Source organism: Peromyscus californicus, unplaced genomic scaffold (genome assembly GCF_007827085.1).
Source record: "Peromyscus californicus insignis strain IS unplaced genomic scaffold, ASM782708v3 Scaffold_11__1_contigs__length_118956290, whole genome shotgun sequence".
NCBI lineage: Eukaryota > Metazoa > Chordata > Mammalia > Rodentia > Cricetidae > Peromyscus > Peromyscus californicus.
Window position 1 is genome coordinate 117,495,309 of NW_026294402.1, and position 18,404 is coordinate 117,513,712.

At 47.2% G+C, this 18,404-nt stretch overlaps 1 non-coding gene across 1 annotated transcript; it reads right to left on the minus strand.

Moving 5' to 3' along the window:
- Positions 1-15,713: 15,713 nt before the first annotated feature.
- On the minus strand, positions 15,714-15,820 carry LOC128106104 (U6 spliceosomal RNA). The gene has a single exon (XR_008216601.1). It is a non-coding gene; the product is annotated as a U6 spliceosomal RNA (small nuclear RNA).
- Positions 15,821-18,404: the final 2,584 nt, after the last annotated feature.

Consider the following 18,404-nt stretch of genomic DNA (forward strand, 5'->3'; position numbering starts at 1 on the left):
CACGAACTAATTGAAATGCAAAAGCAAGGTTTATTGGAGGAATTCAAGCCAAGGCAGGAACCTCATCAAGCACACCACAGACTCAGCAGAGGCTAGAGGAGGTGCCCCTTTCTGAGCATGCATCTCAAGGTTATCACATTTGGGGGGGGGGGGGGTCAGTACAGGTGCTTAGGGACTTTCTAGAATTCCGCTGATATCTCAAGTCCAGTTTAACCCCGGTTATTTGTTAAACCCTTCTCCTGAGCTGTCTCCGGGTTGGGGCATTCTGTGGTTAATCAGTTGCTACCAGATGGCCAAGTGGCATTCCTGATATCCTGACTTTGAACCTTCTGGTTCCTGGATTTATGTCAGCAATACTGAGAACTCAAAACCTAAGGCCTGTTGCAAAATGGAGAGGCTTACAAGATGGAGGGGCCTTGGTTCTTCATCTCTCCCTTCTTACGTGCCTTGTGGAAACCCAATCATGGGTTCCTGATGGCCAGCTCGTAGGTGTCCCTTGTCTCTACGGGCATAGACTCTTGTGTTTTCTGTGCCATGAACTGAATTGTACCCAGCCTCAGTCTCATGTACTGGAGCAACCTGTTGAGGATACAGGGCCCAAGGGTTAGTACCAGAAGCAGGACTATCAATGGGTCTATTAAGGTGGAAATTAAAGAGGTTAACCAGGGAGAGCTGTTGAACCACCCCTGGATGATTTTTCGGTTGTGCTTTCCTTTCTCAAGTCCCTCTCTAATAGTAGCCGTGTTATCTTTTACCTCTCCTGAATGACCCCTGAAGAAGCAACATTCTTCCTTAAGTGCCATACAAAGCCCCCCTTGCTGCAAGAACAGGAGGTCCAGTCCCCTTCTGTTGTGCAGCACTACTTCTGCTAAAGAGTCGAGGGAATCCTGCATGTGAGTGATGGATTCTTCTATCCATTGTAGATCCTGATCTATATTTTCTCTAAGGGCTGAATACCGGCTCCAATTAAGACACTAAGCAAAGGGAGATGGGTTTTCTTTTGAACCTAAGGGGAAGAGGGGATGAGCTGGCCTCCAGTAAATTTTAAAAAGCCTCATTAGCATGGTACATTATTCTCAGGACAAGTTTGACCAATATACAATACCCCTGTACCTGACTAAGCACTTGGAGATGTATGCAGGGAGTGAATCCTGTAGAACAAGCCCACCAAGTGTCCCCTTGTGGGACTAGGTAGCTAACATGAGAAATGGCCCTCCTGGTACATGGAGGGTCATAAATGGAATTACAAAGAAATTGCTTTTCTTTTGGGACCTTCCCCACACATATACCCAGGCCCGAGACCTGTTTCAGGATAAGCCCTACTCCTTGGCTCTACCATCTAAAGTATGTTGGGTCGCCAGTCAGAGTGACCTCGGCTGAAACCGCAACCCCCTCATAGAATGGGGGATTGGATTCATAGCAGAGCCAGCAGGCAGAAGCCTTTACAGGGTCTGTCTTGTTCAAGACCCGATAAGTTTGATCAAGCAGTTGTTGCAAAAAGTAATCAGGTCTTCTTTGGGGCGACCTGGGTGCCTGTGTTATTATATCATTCAAGGAAGTCTGAGCCATTGTGAGAGGGGTGGCATTTTGTTTTGTTTTGTTTTGTTTTGTTTTGTTTTGGGGCTGGGGCTGTCTTAGTTGGGGTAACCATCCACTTGGGTTTCAGGGCTACAGTGGGGGTTGTCTCTTGCAGCCAGATGGTGAATGTCAGCTGGGGGTCTGTCCCGGATGTGTATAATCTCAAACCCCAGGTTTTGCCCCTGGTCCAGTCCTGTTCTGTTCACTTTCCCTCTTCAGTAAACATAATAAACAGCAGATTGCATCACCCTCCAGGAGTAGCCAGGGGATGGTATGGGAAGCGTTCTCTGTCATAACATGACCCACATGGTCAGGCAGAGGCTGGGGGGTCCCCACAGAATCCGATTCCCCTAATCCTCATATCCCCTGCCTGTTGTACCGTAATTAGGTCTCCCTCCACCGCAGATATCCAGTCCATCCACCCAGTGGACTCACATCCCCAGCTACCACAATGTGCTACATCTGGACCCCCACATTTGTTGCTCTGTGTCTTTGTCTGGGAGTGGTCTGGGCAAACGTAGAATCCCTTGCTTCTTGTCTTGGCTTGCCGCCCCCCTCCCCGCACCGGGGGCAGGGAGGGTGCTGCAGCCTCAGCCTGAGACTTTTTGTACCTCATCTGAAGAAGAATCAGTCCTTCCCAAGTCACAGAGGTCCACATACAGATTGGGGAACCAAGTGGCTATTGACAATGTCACCCATCTCAGTATTGATGATGAGCCAGGTGAGGTGCATGGGTTGATGGGGGTTCCAAGGTAGATGGGTACCAGCTGTCTCAACTCCTGGTATCATAGAAATCAGGGGCAGCAATAGCAACAGAAATACAGGATTCATGGGCCGGGTCATTCTTTTTGGCGTAGCTTGAGTTTCAGTGGGTTGGAAGGATGCTTGGAGGCTTCCCAGGCTTCTCCCCAGTACTCCTCTGGAAGGGCGAATGGGTCCGCCGGTTGAACATGGGAGTAGTAAACCCAGGTTGCGATGCCATCTACTTTGAGGGCAGTGGGCTGTTGTTAGGATGACAACATAAGACCCCTTCCATCGTGGCTCCAGGGATTTGTGGTGATGCCTCCAGAACAAGACCCAGTCTCCAGGTCTGAACCTATGGGGGATAGGGGTGGAAGCAGCCTCATAAATAACCCAAAGCTTGGGCCAGATATCCCGGTGGGTAAACTGGAGTCTGTGGATGGCATCCGGAGGTCCTGGTCATCCATTGAGGCAATTAATTCAGTCTGTAGGCTCGGTATCCTAGGTGGGGGATTGCCATAGATGATCTCAAAGGGGATAAGTCCCATAGGATAGGGCGAGCTTCTCACCATAAACAGGGCAAAGGGAAGGAGAGTCACCCGGTCTGTGCCAGTCTCCAGGACTAATTTGGTTAGGGTCTCTTAGCATTCTGTTTACTCTTTCTATCTGTTCTGAACTCTGGGGTCTATATGCACAATGAAGCTTCCAATCTGTCCCCAGTGCAGTGACTATTCCATGGCTTACCTGGGAGATGAAGGCTGGGCCATTGTTGGACCCTATTACAGCTGGAAAGTCATATCCGGGTAGAATTTCCTCTATCGGTTTCTTTGCCACCACATTTGCCGGCTCATGTTTGGTGGGATACACTTCAGCCCATCCAGGGAAGGTATCCATAAACACTAATAGATATTTATATCCAAATTGTCCTGACTTTACTTCAGTGAAATCTACCTCCCAATACACACCTCTGGTCTGGTCCCTCTCTGTCTGGCACCAGGGTTGGAGAGAGTTGAGATAACATTAGTCATTTTACAGGCTTGGCACTTGGACACTATTTCTTCAATAACCTGATTACTGTTCTGTATTTTCACATTGGCCTGTCTCAGTAAGTCTTGCATCCTCTGGAGTCCCAGGTGGGAGGATCGATGGATTTTTCTGAGCATTGTCAGTCCCATTCCTTGTGGCAGAATGATCTGTCCATCTGCCATCCTCCACCAGTCCTCTATTATTTGTACCACGGGCAAGCCATGAATCCAAGCAAGATCTGTGGGGGTGTACTGAGGAACCCATGGCAGACTTCTTGTTCCAGGGTCTACCAGGACTGATGCTATTTTGGGGGCTGATGCTACTGAAAGGCCGCCAGGAGCGGAGCTGCGGGCAGCGCAGGCCGGGCCGCATCCCCGTCCCCGCGCCAGCCGCCCGCGCCTGCCATGCGCGCCCCGCAGCGGCCCGCGCGCCCGGGCCCCGCGTCGTAGCGTGGCGGGCGGAGACCGCAGGCTCCCAGCCCGGGCCCGCCGTGTCCTCGAGCCCGATCGGCGCCGCTGCCCGGCGCCAGCGCCCGGTGCCGCCGCCGGCAAGGGTGGTGCAGGCCGCGACCCGGGCACCCAGGACCCTGCGGGATGGAGCAGGCCGAGGGCCGGGGACCCTCCGGGCGGTGCAGACTGGGGCCCGGGTGCCCCCGGGGTGGCGCGGCCTGAGGACTGGGGAGCCCTGCAGGGAGGTGCAGGCCGGGACCCCGGGACTCTTCTGGGGTGGTGCTGAGGGGCCCCAGCATGCTTGCTTGGCCTGACGCCATTTTGAGCAGAGCCTGAGGAGTATGGGGAGGGTTCAGTTGGAGGACATGGGCGCAGGAACGAGCGGGGTGTCTGCGGTCGGCCACCTGGCCCCAGAACAGGGAACTGGAGGGTCGGAGGGACAGTTTGTACCCTGGATGGGAGCCAGGTCAGCAGGCGTGTCTAGCTCGGGGAAAAACCACGAGCTGTCCTGAGTGTAAACCTGGCCTCATATGAGTCGTCCAATCAGAACCCTGTAAACCATGGCCTCATATGAGTCGTCCAATCAGAACCCTGTAGAACATGCTTCCTGCTTCTGTACCCGCCCTTCCGCTGCCCGACCCTATAAAAACCCTCCACTCCAGCCCGTCTGCGCGCCAGTCTCTTCAGCCTCTGGAGGGACTGTGTCGCCCCGGGTACCCGTGTTCCTGAATAAAGCCTCTTGCTGTTTGCATCTGACTTGTGGTCTCGGTGTGATCTCTGGGCGAGGGTCTCTCCAGAGGGAAGACTCTCTTCGGGGGTCTTTCACTACTTACCTAGTTGTTTGGTCAGCTAGGTTATTTCCTCTTTGGATCAGCCTGGTCCCTTTTTGATGCCTAAGGCAGTGTGTGATTGCCAGCTTTGTGGGTCTCCATATGGCTTGCAGGAGGTCCAGAATTTCTTGTGTTTTTTTTTAAGATTTATTTATTTATTTATTATGTATACAGCACGTATGACTGCAGGCCAGAAGAGGGCACCAGATCTCATTACAGATGGTTGAGAGCCACCATGTGGTTGCTGGGAATTGAACTCAGGACCTCTGGAAGAGCAGTCAGTGCTCTTAACCTCTGAGCCATCTCTCCAGCCCCTCTTGTTTGTTTTTGATTGTCTTTCCCTCTGCTGTGAGCAAGCCCCTTTCTCTGTAGATTGCCCCATGAACATGTGCCGTGGTAAAAGCATTTCTACTGTCCATGTAAATGTTTAATTTCTTTCCTTTTCCCAGTGTCAAGGCTTTTGTTAGGACAATTAATTTCGCTCTCTGTGTTGAAGTTCCAACCAGTAATGGTTCTGCCCTACTGTCTGAGGATGTGGTCACTGCTGCCCTAACATACCTCTGACCATCACACACATATCTGCTCCCATCCATGAACCAGATGTCCATCTTGTAGATCTGCATGGATATAGTGGGCCTGGGCCAGGATTCCAGTACAGTCATGTATTGGTGCTTCAAGATGGGGGTTGGGCAGCAAGGTGGCTGGGTTAAAGGCAGCTGGAACTTGAAATGTTATTCTGGTGGGGTTGAGGAGCAAAGCTTTGTAATGGGTTTGTCTGGCACTGCTCAGCCATCGGGTGGCTGTTTAAGAACCCCTTCCAGGGCATGTGGGGTGGCAATTATTAAATTCTGTTGCTAGAGTTTTCCTGCCTGGCCCACAGTCAGGACAAATCTCTCTCACCCGCCAGTCCCAAGCCGCTCAAACCCGATCAAGTAAACATAGAGACTTATATTGGTTACAAACTGTATGGCCGTGGCAGGCTTTTTGTTAACTGTTCTTACAGCTTAAATTAATTCATTTCTATTAGTCTATACCTTGCCACGTGGCTTGTGGCTTACCGGTACTTTACATCTTCCTTATCCTGATGGCGGCTGGCAGTGTCTCTCTGACTCAGCCTTCCACTTTCCAGCTCTATTCTCCTCCTTGTCCCGCCTACACTTCCTGCCTAGCCAATGGCCAATCAGTGATTTATTTACCAATCAGCAACACATTTGACATACAGACCATCCCACAGCAAAGTTCTGCCCCAAGGTCAATTTATCATCATCTCTGACGAGTAGTGCCACCGCTGCTGTGATGCGGAGGCATGGTGGCCATCCTGCTGCCACTGGATCTAGTTTATTTGAAAGATAGGCCACTGACCTTTTCCACAATCCTGTTGTTTGGGTTAGCACTCCTTTGCCACCCACTTATTTTCATCTATGAACAGACAAAAGGACTTATTTATATCTGGCAGGCCAAGAGCTGGAACCTCTAGGAGTTTTTGTTTCAAGGCATCGAATGCCTTCTGCCTGTCCTCTGTCCAAAGTCCAAGGTGTTCTTAGTTGCTTCTTATAGAGGTTTGGCCAGCTCTTCAAATCCAGGGATCCACAGGTGGCAGCATCCTGCTGTACCCAGGAACTCCCTCACTTGTTCTGTAGTTTTGGGAGTGGGTATTTTTAGCACTATCTCTTTATGGGTATCTGACATCCATCTCTGACCCCCTTCAAGGATGTATCCCAGATACATTACCCTGGGCTGACAGATCTGGGTTCCTTTGTAGAGGCCCGGTACCCCGGATCTCCTAAGGCTTGTCTTGTGCCACACACGCGACGGTGTCGCCCGTGTGACAAATGCCGATCTGGTGGTCTCACGAGGAAGGGGAGCATGTGTCTCTCGAGGCTAGGACCCCAGTGGTCCCCTGACAATCAGCCCGAACAATGGTTCCTAGATACATTGTTCCCTAAAGACCAGCCTTCCATGGATGGTTGGCAGGACTCCTGCTTCTTTCTTCTTTCCTGACAATAACAACCTCCCTGTGCCTGGACTCCCACAGACGCTTGCTTGACGTACCTGATAACTCCTCAACTGTTACACCGGCACCGCCCCCAGTGATCCAAGCCCTTGGACAGATAACACAAAAAAACCCTACTTCAATAGAGACACTCATAGATAGATTAAAACAAAAAAAACTAATGATTCAGGTTCCCACAAATTCTAAAAAAAAATATAAAAATAAAAAAATTGTTAGGTAACCCTCACTCAGCTCATACAAACTCACAAAAAAAAAAAAAAAAAACTTAAAAAACTAACAACTCCCACAAAAATGGTTAAAAACATTCAATACCATATTAATAAAAAATGGTGGACACCCCCTCGTTAAAATCCCAAAAGTAAAAATTACTTAGATCCACCCCCTTTTACAGGGGTTTATAACTATACAAAAATCGGTTAAATAAATCATAAAAAAGTTATAAAATCAGTTGCCTTTTATAAAAAGGCTGGTTAGAAACAAAACAATATGGTATACATATGATAGACAGACAAAGTCAACTATATTAAGAAATATAACACCTGTACTAAAGAGGTGGACTAAGGCTCTTGACAAAGACTTTGTAACTGTCTTTAATAAATTACTAAAAATAAATGACCAGTTATTAAATATGTGATCTGGCTCTTAGGGTTCAGGCCACAACATGTCTCTGTCTAAAAAAATTAATCATTCTAAAAACCACATTGTGTGACCACAAAAGATTGCATCTATTGCTTTCCTTTTGCCCCTGGGCTTAGTTCCTTGTTAAGATTATATAAAATCTCAGCCTGATGTTTAATAAAATTACAAAAGTTTCACAACATACTCTGGTGTCTATGTCTGTCTGTCATCGCCAAATCCCAATTATCCTAAACACCTTCATCCCGTTCTCCCTCCGTCTGATGGCCCTACTAAGACCCAGTCCATGACATAGTAGATCTTCAGTTCCCTTTCAACAGGTCTCTCTGTCAGCAGCCGCAATCAGCAAGTCATCTGCATACTGCAACAAGCTTATATCAGAGTTCTGGGCTCTATACTCACTCAGATCCTCATGTAGAGCCTTGTCAAAGATGGTTGGAGAGTTCTTGGATCCTTGGGGTAATCTAGTCCAGGTTAGCTGACCACTGATTCCGATCTCTGGGTCGTGTCACTCAAAGGCAAAGTACTGCTGACTCTTGGGGGCCAGAGGCAGGCTGAAGAAGGCATCTTTCCGGTCCAAGACTGTGTACCATTGCTGGTCTGGGGGCAATGTGCTCAGTAGGGTGTAGGGATTGGGCACCATGGGGTGTGTGTCCATTACCCTTTTATTTACTTCTCTTAGGTCCTGTACTGGCCTATAGTCATTGGTATGGGGCTTCCTTAATGGTAGCAGTGGGGTGTTCCATGCAGACTGGACTGGCCTTAGGACCCCAAGGGTCAGCAATCTTCTTATGTGGGGCGTTATCCCTTTCTTTGCTTCCAGGGGGATGGGATATTGGTGGACTTTAACTGGGTCTGTGTAGCTAGAGTTTTCCTGCCTGGCCCACAGCCAGGACAAATCTCTGTCATCTGCCAGTCTCACAGTCACTCAAACCCGACCAAGTAAACACAAAGACTTATATTGCTTACAAACTGTATAGCCGTGGCAGGCTTCTTACTAACTGTTCTTACAGCTTAAATTAATCCATTTCTATAAATCTATACCTTGCCATGTGGCTCGTGGCTTACCGGCATCTTTACATGCTGTTTCTCATCATGGAGGCTGGCAGTGTCTCTCTGACTCAGCCTTCCACTTCTCAGCTTTATTCTCCTCCTTGTCCTGCCTATACTTCCTGCCTAGCCAATGGCCAATCAGTGTTTTATTTATTGACCAATCAGAGCAACACATTTGCCATACAGAACATCCCACAGCACTTCCCCCCCTTTTTTTTTTCAAAAAGGAAGATTTAAACCTTAACAAAGTAAAATTACATATAATTTGGGAATTTGGGCATAGCTTCTCTTACTACTTCCTGCTGAGGAGGGCACTGTATCTTATGGGGACACAAAGAAAATTTTAGGATTATGGAATAGTCCATGAGGGTGTATTGTCTGAGGCAGTTGCCTTCAAACCGTTCTGGATGTCGGATCATCTGGGCCATGGTGTCATCAGAGACCTTTCAGGGGGTCTTGGCTGGTCAAACCTGATGTATCTTAATCTGGAACAAATCTATAGCCTCTGGCTTTCTGTGGGAACAAAAGCAGAGCCTCCTTTCCAAAGTAACATATCCTTATATCCAAATTTTGAAGTGAAGGTACCTTTAAAATATACATTTTGGTATAACTCAACAGCTTTTGTAATCAAATGGTTTTTTGCAGTTAAAAATCCCAAAGACAACACAATACAGATTCTCTGTGTAATATTCATCTTCACGTGGCTTATTTTTTATATTAATTTTACTGTATCTTTAAAGACTTTATTTTTTAAAATTTTGTATTTGTTTATATAATTGTATATATCACCTTTATTGTCTCTTTCAAGCCTACGTATATTTTACACACATTGTAAACTATTACATCTGAATCTGTCTTATTGTGAATCTATTGCTTTAAACTGCAGCAGCTGTGGCTGCTGGCTCCGCCCACCTCAGCTTCCCAACATGGCGGTGGCACGCCCTCCACCAGCTCTGGGAGCCATCATGGGTCTCTATGCCTTTATCCAAGCAGCGTGCAGCCCAGAAACCTCTTTTTTTGTTTCATACTAGCAAAGTCTAAATCCACCATGCAGCTTAATGTGCCACTTGCAGAGGCCTCATTCCCGCCATACGGCGGCAGGTCAAGCGCACACACTAGGAACCCACAAGTAGCTCAAAGCAGCAGGCTGCCGCTCACTTGAGAGAGACAATTAGGAAGCTGTTTTTAGCTCCGTTTTAGAATCTTTTCTCAGGTTTTAGGTGGAAACTCTTGCCACCACGTTGGGCGCCATTTGTAGCTAGAGTTTTCCTGCCTGGCCCACAGCCAGGACAAATCTCTCTCACCTGCCAGTCCCACAGCCACTCAAACCCGACCAAGTAAACACAGAGACTTATATTGCTTACAAACTGTATGGCCGTGGCAGGCTTCTTGCTAACTGTTCTTACAGCTTAAATTAATCCATTTCTATAAATCTATACCTTGCCACATGACTTGTGGCTTACCAGCATCTTCACATGCTGTTTCTCATCATGGAGGCTGGCAGTGTCTCTCTGACTCAGCCTTCCACTTCTCAGCTTTATTCTCCTCCTTGTCCCGCCTATACTTCCTGCCTGGCCACTGGTCAATCAGTGTTTTATTTATTGACCAATCAGAGCAACACATTTGCCATACAGATCATCCCACAGCAGGTCTGCGTCTGCCTGAATTTCCATATATATAGGGGGTCTATGATTTGCTAGCCCCATGCCCCCAGTTTCTGCCCACGCTCGTGGAAACTTTTGAAGCCATTTCTCTATCTCGGGTTCAGGGGTCATGGGCTTTTGGTGTAGTCTATATTCCTCCATCAGGTTGGCAGTCATTACTATTTGGACTGGTTTCCCACTTTGATAAGAACTGGACTTTTTTGTCGGAAAAGTAGATTGGGGCTTTCATTTTTGACAAAAGATCTCAGCAGATAGGGGCATTTTGGAATTACTAGGAATGAATGGGTTACCCTTCCCATTCCAAGGTCCACTTAATACCTGTAGCTCCTTGCACCCATGTGTTCTGGTGGACATGGGTCCCCCTGGTATGAGGAGGATGAGTTCTCTGTCCCTGTATCCACTATGAATCTTATTGGTTTCCTCTCCACTCTCAGGGTTACCTAGGCTCAGGGAGGGGGTCTGAGCCCCATCTCCCCTAATCACTATCTTCTTCTAGAGCAGCCAGGAGTATCTTAGTGGTCGGGGTCTTTCATCCCTTTTCTTTAGGACAGTCTCTTACCCAGCACCTTTCCTCCTTACAGTATGCACACTGAATTTTGCCTACCTTAGACTTGGACCATTGCTTCCTGTCTCCACTCTGGGGGGATCCAATTGGTCCAGTTCCCATTGCCAAGAGTATCTCCTTTAGCTGAGCCTGTTGTTGTTCTAGGATCCTTGCTGAACTCCTCTCCTGTCTCCTTTCTCATTTTCCTTCTTTCTGTGCCCTTTCCATTTCCCACCTCTTTTCTTTCTTCTCTTCTGTCTCTCTATCATAGAACCTTTCCACCACTGCCATAAGATTCTTTTCACCTAATCTCTCCATTGACTGCAGCTTTTTCTTGATATCTGGTGGTGCCTGATTTATGTAGGTGAACATTATTATCTGATTCTTCTGCCTTGAAGTCATATGGCATATATTGCCAAAAGGCCTCTAGTAAATGTTCTAAGTAAGCAGCCGGGCTCTCCTCCGCTCCCTGTCTAACATCATAAACCTCAGCCATATTAATCGGCTTTTGTGCAGCCACTTTGAGACCTGCCAACAGAGCCTGGGGTAGATATGGAACCTTTCCTTACCTTGCACCATGTTGTAGTCGCAGTCTGGGCAAGTGGTGGGGAAGTAGGCATTGATGATTGCTGGATTGGATATAGGAGCCCCCATGGGGCCCAGAACCAATTTCCAGGTGGCCTCTGGGACCCTATTCTGCTCCTCTGTGGTGAACAGGATACCTACGAGCTGGTTACAATCACCCAAGGTGGGCTGGCGAGTGAAAAGAACAGTCTCTAAAAGGTTAATTAGTTCTTGGGGTTCTTAGAGAACCGGGCATTCTGAGCGTGCCAGTTGTATAGGTCCCTGGTCACGAAGGGCCAGGAGTGGAAGGACTGGTTCCCGTCTGCATCTACAGGTTCAGCAGGTCTGAGGGGGAAGGCCACAGTGGTGTCTGGTTGTGGGGTTGCACCCCAGCGACTTTGGATTGCCTGGGTCGGCCCCTGTGGTGGTGTGGATCTGGCAGGGGGCTAACTGGTAGATGGGGAGCGTATGGAGGAGGAAAGAATTCAGATCCTTCTGTTCTTCCCTGGAGGATCAGTGTCTTCAGGTCCTTTCTGGCTTTTATAGGGAGTACCTATGGGGGAGTGGATGGTTCAAGTGGGAGGTTAACAGGTTGTGGGGGTAGAAAGGGCTTGACCCAGGGGAGGGGTCCCCCAGTCCTATCAATTAAGCCCTCTTCATGTCACTATGTAAGGGATCTGGTCTGAGTGTCCTGTCTGGGGTCTGAACACAATTTCCTCGACCCTGTGGATGGTACTGGAGTCAAAAGTCCCCTCCTGTGGCCAGCCAACATTGAAGGCGGGCCATTCTGAGAAACAAAAAGTAATCCACTTATTTTTCCTAACATTGACACTGTTGTTGTAAGCAGCCTCCTTCACATCCCTCCAATGCACCAGGGTCAGGTGTTGGTTACACTTGTAACAGAAGGAAGAAGTGCTGAATGAGAGTCACAAGCCATGGTTATCTTTTTAGAGCTTTATTGGGAGAGAAGGGGAGAGAGAGAGAAGGAGAGGGAGAGAGAGTTGGGGGGGCAGCAGAAGGAAGGAGCGGAAATGAAAGAGAGGGGCACACAGAGGGCCCACCCGCTTTTTAGGCTGGGACGCCGTCAAAGGCTGATGACATAATTAAGGACCGAATCCTTACATCAGGTCTAGAGGGGAAGGAGGGGTATTTTCCATGGCTTGTCCTTGTGTGTTAGCAAACGAGAGATGAGCAGAAATATAACAAATCACACTGACGAACAAGACAGTCAGACAGAAAGGAAGAACAAGGGCCCTTAACAGAGTTCTGTGGCTCACAAATGGTCCAGGCAGACGGGCGTTCTGTGGTTAATCAGTTGCTACCAGATGGCCAGGTGGTGTTCCTGACATCCTGACTTTGTACCTTCTGGTTCCTGGAATTTATGTCAGCCATACTGAGAACTCAAAACCTAAGGCCTCTTGCAAAGTGGAGAGGCTTACAAGATGGAAGGGCCTTGGTTCTTGACTGTCTCAGTTTGGCAAACCCTTGTGCAGAAACTGTAGGACTCTAACAGGCCCAAGCATGGCAAACATGGCTCTGGCAGGTCTTACCCTCCCCTGTTGTTTTTACACTTTACTCTTACGGGGGACCTCTCACCCAGCTCCCAAATAAATGATTTTTCAAGACAGGGTTTCTCTGTGTAACAGCCCTGGATGTTCTGGAACTCACTTTATAGACCAGGCTGGCCTCAAACTCAAAGAGATCTGCCAATCTCTGCCTCCCAAGTGCTGGGATTAAAGATGTGTGCCATCCATTTTATTCTTAGTTGTAAATGCCCAGCCTTAGCTTGGCTTGTTTCTTGCCAGCTTTTCTTAACTTTAAATTATCATGTCTACCCTTTTGACTTTGGGCTTTTACCTTTCTCTTACTGCCATATATCTTACTTTTTTAAAAATATACATTATTTTATTACAATTTAAAAAAAGTAACATCCTAAAAAAAATTACTGGTAATACAAATTCCTATTAAGTTTGCTGTGCTACCACAAGAAATTAAAGAAACCATTAAATATTTAGGAACATTCAACATCAAAAGCTTTAAATCTAACTGTACGTTGTAGCCCCTGAAAAAGCTACAAACTCCTTTTTTTAAAAAAAGTATTTTCTCTACAAAGAATCTCATCAGCTATACAAAAATCTGTACAGTTTTTATACTGAAGCTAATGTAGAGCTGCACTTGAATTTCACATTCTTAGCAAAATAGTTGCCTGAGCACATACACGCCACACATTTTAGGACAGCTGTAGCTGGAGAATTTTTCTCCAGTTCCCACCACCAAGTCCCGCCAGTCCCGGAGCTCACTTATAAAACAAACATACAGACTCTTACATTATTTAAACTGCTTGGCCATTAGCTCAGGCCTATCATTGTCTAGCTCTCACTCTTATATTCAGCCCATTTCTATTAATCTTTACTTTGCCACGTGGCTCGTGGCTTACCGGCACTTTACATCTTCCTTGTCTTGGCGGTGGCTCCAGCCTTCTCCTTCTCCCTTCCTTTCTCCTTCCTCAATTTTCCTCTCTCCTTGTCCCGCCTATACTTCCTGCCTGGTCACTGGCCAATCAGTGCTTTATTTATATCGAGCGATATCCACGGCAGACAGCCATTTATTCTTCATCCTCATTCTCATCATCTTTGTCTTTTTGGAGCATTCGGATCAATTTTCTTTCCTTATCACCTTTGGGAGGAACATAATTCTTCATCTCCCTGTCATAACGAGTTTTGTTGCTCTTGGCCAAATCTTTGAACTTGGACTTTTCCTTTGCAGACATGGTCTTCCATCTCTTGGAGCACTTCTTGGAGAACTCGGCGAAGTTGACCAAGAAGTCAGGGTGCTTCTTCTTGTGCTTCTCCAGGCACGTCTGCACTAAGAAGGCGTATGGGGGACATCTTGCCCTGTGGCTTGTTGGGGTCTCCCTTGCCTATGCTGACAGCCCAAACACTTCGCTCCAAGCCCCAACAGAGATATTTCCTTCCCCAATCTCCGGTGAGAACTGGTATCCCTTGTATATCTTACTTTTACCCTTACTCCATGGCTGGCTGGGTGGCTGGGTGGCTGGCCCCTAGCATGCTCCTGTCTTTATTGTCTTGCTCTTTCTTTTTTTCCTCCCAGAGCTCTCCTTCTATTTATTCTCTGCCTGCCAACCCTGCCTGTCCTTTCTCCTGCCTCACTATTGGCCATTCAGGTCTTAATTAGACCATCAGGTGTTTTAGACAGGCAAAGTAACACAGCTTCACAGAGTTAAACAAATGCAACATAAAAGAATGCAACACATCTTTGCATCATTAAACAAATGTTCCACAGTATAAACAAATGTAACACATATTAAAATAATATTCTACAACACTCCCCTTCTTTCTCCCTTGCTAAACTGTTAGATTCTCTTGTTTAGGCATGTCCACATTTCCTGAAGCTAGCCACCAAGGTTGATTCCCTTATTTAGCCTCTTTCTAATGTGGGACTCATTCCTGAAGCTCATCACTAAGGTCCAACTATAAAACCATCAAGGTCAAGCAATCAAAATTCCCATTTGGCTACTCTGATTAACTTGCCCCATCAGAACTTACCAACCCATCCTAGCTCATTCTTGTTATACCCAGATCACGGGACCCCTCCCCCCCCACACACAAGGTACTTCTTGCCTTAGTCCTGACATATTCCTGCCTACATATCTTCTGATGTGTGACCAAGCACATCTTGCACAGTTGGGACAACCAGTCTTGTTTATTGAAGGGAAAACACATGATATGTTGTCTTCAGCCCCAGCATTCCAGGAAGTTATCTGTCCTTGGGCAAGTAGCACTTACAGGTTAACGTTAGCCCTTACCTTCAGGTCCCGCAGCCTCTTACTAGGTAGGAGATAGGAAGCAGGTAAGCAAGAAGTACAAGTACTAGCGGGCGGTGATGGCGCACGCCTTTAATCCCAGCACTCGGGAGGCAGAGGCAGGTGGGTCTCTGTGAGTTCGAGGCCAGCCTGGTCTACAGAGTGAGTTCCAGGAAAGGCACCAAGCTACACAGAGAAACCCTGTCTCAAAATACCAAAAAAAAAAAAGTACAAGTACAAGGCAGTGAAGGGCTGGGCAGGGTTAAAATTCAGCTACCTCGCCTACATATGAACAGTTTTATAATCAGTTTTTACTCCCTATGTTTCTAAAAATGGTTACAATAATTACCAGTTTGTTCCTTGCCTCTTTCACCTTCTGTCCCCCAACTTTCCCACCGGTAGCCATTACCTTTTTGATCTCTATCTCCACTGTTAGAAGCATAAGCAGTTTTGCAAGTTACAAAGGATGTTTTCTAACTGGGCACACCTGCAGGTAGAACAGTGTGCCCAGTTGGCAGCATATGTGATTATAGTGTCATGCAGGGTGAGAGGCAGTTTTGTCTGTAGTGGTTAATATTTACATCTGGTAGGGTCTGGGTTCTCACAATCAACTCACTAGCCAAAGCTTGATCAATCCATTCTACATTCTGTACTACTCTATCTCCTCTGGGAACATACCAGGTTTTTCCATTTATCCTATAGGCAACATAACTTGGAAACTTACTCGTTTTTTTAATTTATTTTTTAATTACACTCATGATATTCATTAATTACATGCATGATATTAATTTAAAAATATGGAACGTTTCACGAATTTGCGTGTCATCCTTGCACAGGGGCCATGCTAATCTTCTCTCTATCGTTCCAATTTTAGTATATGTGCTGCTGAAGTGAGCACGGAAACTTACTCTTAGTAGTCGGCACTCTGTTTATTTCCTCGTGTCCATCTCCTTTAACTTTTTTTTTTTTTTGGTTTTTCAAGACAAGGTTACTCTGTGTAACAGTGCTAGAACTCACTTTGTAGACAAGGCTGGCCTTGAACTCACTGAGATCTGCCTGTCTCTGCCTCCCGAGTGCTGGGATTAAAGGCCTGCACCACCATTGCCTGGCTTGTGTAGAGTATTTTAAGGTGTGTTACTTTTGTTTAACTCAGTGAAGCTGTGTTACTGTGCCTGTGTAAAACACCTGATGGTCTTATAAAGAACTGGCCAATAGCAAGGCAGGAGATAGGAAAGGCGGGCTGGCAGTCAGAGAGAATACATAGAAGGAGAAAACTGGTAGGAGGGATCTAAGATCTAGGAGCCAGAGAAGGGGAGGACATCAGGGACCAGCCACCCAGCTACACAACCAGCAAGCCATGGAGTAAAAGTAAGATTTACAGAAGTTAGAGAATGGGAAAAGCCCAGAGGCAAAAGATAGACGGGTTAATTTAAGGAAAGCTGGCTAAAAACTAAGCCAAGCTAAGTCTGGGCACTCATAAGTAATAAAAAGCCTCTTTGTGTGATTTTTTGGGAACTGAGTGGTGGGCCCCCCAAAGAAGAGCAAAAAAAAAAAAACCCCAACAATAAAAATCGGTGCCTAACATGATGGTCTCCCATTGAGCAGTTCCATGGCTTGCAGAATCAGTGTTTCTTAAGTGGTCCTGATAGCTCCAACAATGGTCAGTGGTGAGTTTCTCTCTGGTAAAGGTTACTATTGAGATGGCTGCTCCTTTGTCCAGGACAAAGTCCATGCTTAGGCCCTGATATCTGTTTTACCGTGGACTCATGGCTGTTCTTGATTGAGCCCATTTGCTTCAGTCTGAGTCAGGCCTCTGAGGTGGCAGCTCAGGCCTCAATGGGGACTTTTTTCACTGAGGCTACTGTAGAGGCCTTACTTTTTTCCTTTTGGGGTTTATCTTCTGACCCGTCCAGCAGGTCAGGTTATTCGAGGGTCTCGAGGAGGGAACCACCTGAAAGCCAATGGGGGCGAGAGAAGAAGGAGACCAGGCGCATTAAGAAAGAGAGAGTCAGTCTGAGTCACATCAAGGTCTCGTTTATTGGCAGGATGTTGCAGCTTATAAGCAGGATTTCAGGCAGGGAGGGGGAGCAGGGAAAGGAGAGTGGAAAATTTTTGAGAAGAAGTCAGGGTGGTCAGGGTGGGGTGTTTCTTTGGTCCCAGGCTTCTGCAGCTGGCTGATTACAGTTTATGCCAAGTGGTTTATCTAAACGTACATTTTGTGGTTAGGCCAAGGACGCCCTGTTTTTGCAAGACTCCACGAAGCAGAAAAACTCAAGACATAACAGTCCTGGGTCAAACAGTCCTGGGTCAGTCTCCAACAAATTCCCCCTCTTTTCTTTAAAATGGACCACGTTTGTGGTCGAGCTTTAAGAGGTCTGGGGGTCTGAAGGAATGGCTTCTGGAGAATCACAGGGGCCCCGTCCCTCTATGCTATGAAAAAGAGGTCCAGGAGACAGCATCTCCCCAGATTCAAACACTACAGGCGTCCCCGTGGTGCGGGAATCAGTGGACCGTGCAGTTTTTTGGAGGGAATGGAAATTGATAAGCGCTGAGCGTTAGGCTGTTACCGCACAACCATTATGCAATGGGGCATGTAATCCAGGCTCTTGGGATATTAGGGCACCCATGTCCCCAGCCTGTGCAGTCACAGCTGCACTCCAGTCATGCCTGGAGCTTCCCCTCACACAGGGGCGGCCTCGCCCGAGTCGAGGGGTCTGTGTGGGGCATCTTCATCATGGTCCTAATGAAACCAAGGGATGTTAGGACCCGAGGACATTGAACCTGAGTCTTTGAGGGGGCTCCTGGCTGCTCTCCTCTGTATCTAGTCTGTGATAGTGAATTGAAATATGCTGTGGTAAGGCCGAATCAATCTGACTTTTGATAAATCGAGTCAACCGCTGAAAAGCCCAGGGGCCAAAGGTGATGAGGAGGAAAAGAATAATCAAGGGAGTTAAAATAGTGGGTTACAGGGTGGAGAGCCAGGGGGATCCTTGCAACCAATCTTCAAACCATCCGTGCTGATTTTCAAACTCCCTTTTTCTCTGAGCTAGCCTTTCCCTTAATTTTTCCATGGATTCTCTGACAATACCAGTGTGGTCTGCATAAAAGCAACATTCTTCCTTTAGGGTGGCACATAAACCTCCCTCCTTTAGGAACAGCAGATCTAGACCCCTTCTGTTTTGCAGTACTACCTCTGAAAGTGAAGTGAGGGACTTTTCAAGGGCTGAAATGGATCTTTCTATAGCCACTAGATCGGTGGTCATGGCCATTTGTAACTGCATCAGGTGGTTATTTTGTACAAGAGCAGTGGTTCCTGTACCGACTCCAGCAGCAATGCCTCCGATGCCTAACAAGAGGGCAAAAGTCATAGATACAGGCTCTCGAGTGTATCTGCCCCTCTGCTCAAAGAATTCTATCACTGAGCTTTCCTCATGATATGTGACACGAGGCCACAGCTGAACAAGTACACAGAATTCATGGGA